The sequence below is a fragment of the Myotis davidii genome, unplaced genomic scaffold (genome assembly GCF_000327345.1).
Source record: "Myotis davidii unplaced genomic scaffold, ASM32734v1 scaffold235, whole genome shotgun sequence".
NCBI lineage: Eukaryota > Metazoa > Chordata > Mammalia > Chiroptera > Vespertilionidae > Myotis > Myotis davidii.
This window is the reverse complement of record NW_006287462.1, coordinates 102,862-106,099: the sequence shown is the minus strand read 5'-3', so window position 1 is coordinate 106,099 and position 3,238 is coordinate 102,862.

The window sequence follows — 3,238 nt, the reverse complement described above, 5'->3', positions numbered from 1 at the left end:
TCTGACCCGTAACTCATATTTAACTGGCTACATTTAGCACATGCACCATCAAATCACAACTAGATCTAAGATGACTGCTTGCACTCGAAATCAACATGAATGAGGCCACTTGAATAAGGTCCCAGGAAATAATCCACGATCACCCACCCCCCTTTTATTTTTTTTTTTAAAGAATGTCACTGTGCTTTTCTCTGGACATTTTATGCGGGATAATATAGCAATTTAAATCCCAGGCAGACATCATCAGTCTTTCTGAACTGTAGAATTCAGTATTTGCTGTATATCATACTCTTTTCTATATTTGAGGTAAAATTATTATACTCAGATTTTAAAGGGGTTCTTTTATTGTTTAGGTGAACACTTGGATAATTACTTGTATGTTACATCTTATCCCTACCATAATACTTGAATATTTCTGTGGAAAAGAGTGAAATATAAAAATACTTATAAAATTAATAACAAACATATAGGTGTGAATCTTGAAATGTTCACTAATAGTTTCCTCTTTGAAATCATACATTGACACTTTACAAATAATTAGTTGCTATAACAAAATAAATAAAATGGTAACATTTGCTTTAGAGTTAGAAAACATGAATGCACATTGAGAGATATTAAATATACCTTACCTATGTTATATTTTTGCAATACATCTTTGTGCAAAAGAGGAGGACATTTACAAGATTATTAGTTTCAGAGACATTTGAAGTATTGAAAAGAAGTGCATTATTTGAGATGAAAACATAAAAGGGGATGGTCAAATCGTGGTGAAATTTTATTAATGACTCAGGTAATTTAATTAAACATTCTACCCACTGAAGCTCAAATCTATTTCATAAGAATTATATTTTTTGAATTGAAAATTCGATATTTCTGGGGTGCTTTTGCCCTTTTTAAAGAAATAGTAAGTAGAAAGAATCTACCTTCCTTTTGATATTAAATTAAATGTCACCAAAGTCATTATTACTTCCAATTCACTTTTCAAAAATCCAAGTAATTAAAATTAGAAAAAATTTGTCAATTAAAAAAAAGAATAAATGATTGTATTTGTACATGAAAAATCACATTTAAGAGAAGCCTGACCATCACAAAAAAATAATTTTAAATTCATGTATTAAAAATGACTAAGGTTTACCCTGGATTGAATAATTTGTTTCATCTTCTTTATATTCAATAATAGTAAAGTTTTAAGAGAAGTGAGGTTGCCAGGACTCTAACATGGTTGCCAAAATTTCCATCCTCTGGTAAATACACCCCAAATAATCCCTTTGTCTTGAATATGTGTAGACCTATGATCATGATAGGATATCAGCTGACTTTGATCTCATAAAAATGAAATTATTCTGAGTGGACCTTTCTCTGGTGAGCCTTAGAAGATATAAGAAGCATCAATGGGCACCCTCCTCCTGAAAGCTGCCATGTTTTATAGAGGCCTTAAAACCAGGACCCCTGGGAGCTGAGAGCATCCTCAGGCCAACAACTCATAAGACATCCTCTCTCTTTGCTCCCTTATTTATATTTAGAATATGAACCTGCTAGTGACCCCTGGGAGCTGAGAGCATCCTCAGGCCAACAGCTCATAAGACATGCTCTTTCTTTGCTCTCTTATCTATATTTAGAATATGAACTTGATAGCCGTTCTTGACCAAGACTGCTGATTCAATGGAAAATTAATATAGGAGACATTTTATTTCCTTAAATATCTTATACTCTGAGGGACAAATAAAATGAAGACCAGAACAAACAACATAAACTCTTGTGTAATAAAATTCTATAGCATGTGTTAATATTGAGTGATAGAATATTAATAGTAAATCATCAGAACAATATTATGCCCATAATACTTGCACACTAAAACATCTGAATAAATTATTTTTCTTAGAAATATGTGCTTTAAAGAGAATGAAACAGTGAGTTGTTCAGTTAGCCTCGGTTTACCAGACAGTTCAATTAATCAAATATTTTGATTAATTATGGTTTTGTAAAGTTTATTTATTTCCATCCCATAAGTTAAAGGCATTAATTATATTAATGTCTCACAACCAGTTAATTCATTTTCATCTAGAGTCACTTGTTAGGTAGTTGCTATGTGCAGGGATTATACCAAGATTATTAAGGAATGCTCCCAATCTAAATGAAGTCTATATTCCAGTACTTAAAGACACAAAAGGAGATGGATTTAATATATTGTGGTAAAAAATAATATAAAGGAGGATAGAGGAAGGACACTTGACCCAAGCCAAGAGGTCAAGTAAAATTCCTGGAGGAGATGATGCCTAACAGGTGAGTTAAACAGTAAAATGGGGAGAGAAAGACATTTGAGTGAAGGCAAATGGATCAGCATATAGAATACATGAAGGAATCTTTGGACAAATATAGGGAATTTAAGCCTGTTAAATTATAAGGCAGAAGGTGGCAAAGGTAGTATGAAAAGAAAGACATACACCAGATAATGAATGGCTTTTTACATCACATGAGGAGGTTGGATCCTACACAGTAGTCCATGGGATTAGTGGGAAGCTCACAAAATAGGAATAGAGGGGAGAGTAATCCTTTAACTTCTGTAGGTGTGATCTTGTTTATATTAACCAATCTGAGAGCAGTGAACAGGTTCTATACTAAATTTGATACTAAAAGGAAATTTTGGCAAACTGCAAGCCCTGTTATGAAGATGAGAATCAATTGATACACTATAGTAGAAAAGAAGAAATTCTGAACATATTAGCTATGGTATTTAAATACATATTAATGATCACAAAAATGAAGTTATTAATGAAATCTGAAAAAAAACATATGATGTCTAAGTCATGTCAGTTAGACCTTGCAAATTTAGATCTACACTAAAGAATAGTGTTATGAATGGCTTATATATTTATGTGGCAAAGGAAGGAAGTCTGTCCAACTTAAATTAACCCTAACTAGTAACCATGGGGGAAGTTTACATATCACAGGCTCTTGATCCAGAAAGTGTTAAGGTTAAATTCTTCCTTTCATAATTTTCCACCTCTGCGATCATAGGAAAAATGTATAAATGCTCCACACTTGTATTTTTCTTCATGAGAACCATTTAACATGGTTATTCATATTTAAACCATTAACCTAATACTTGACACAAATTGCAATCAATATTAGGTTTCATCTAAATTTTGAAATAATTCATAAAATTCTATTTATATTTTAATAAGATTCATATCTTTCAAAGGAAAGTCACTTATAGATTAGTGCCTTTACATGAAGT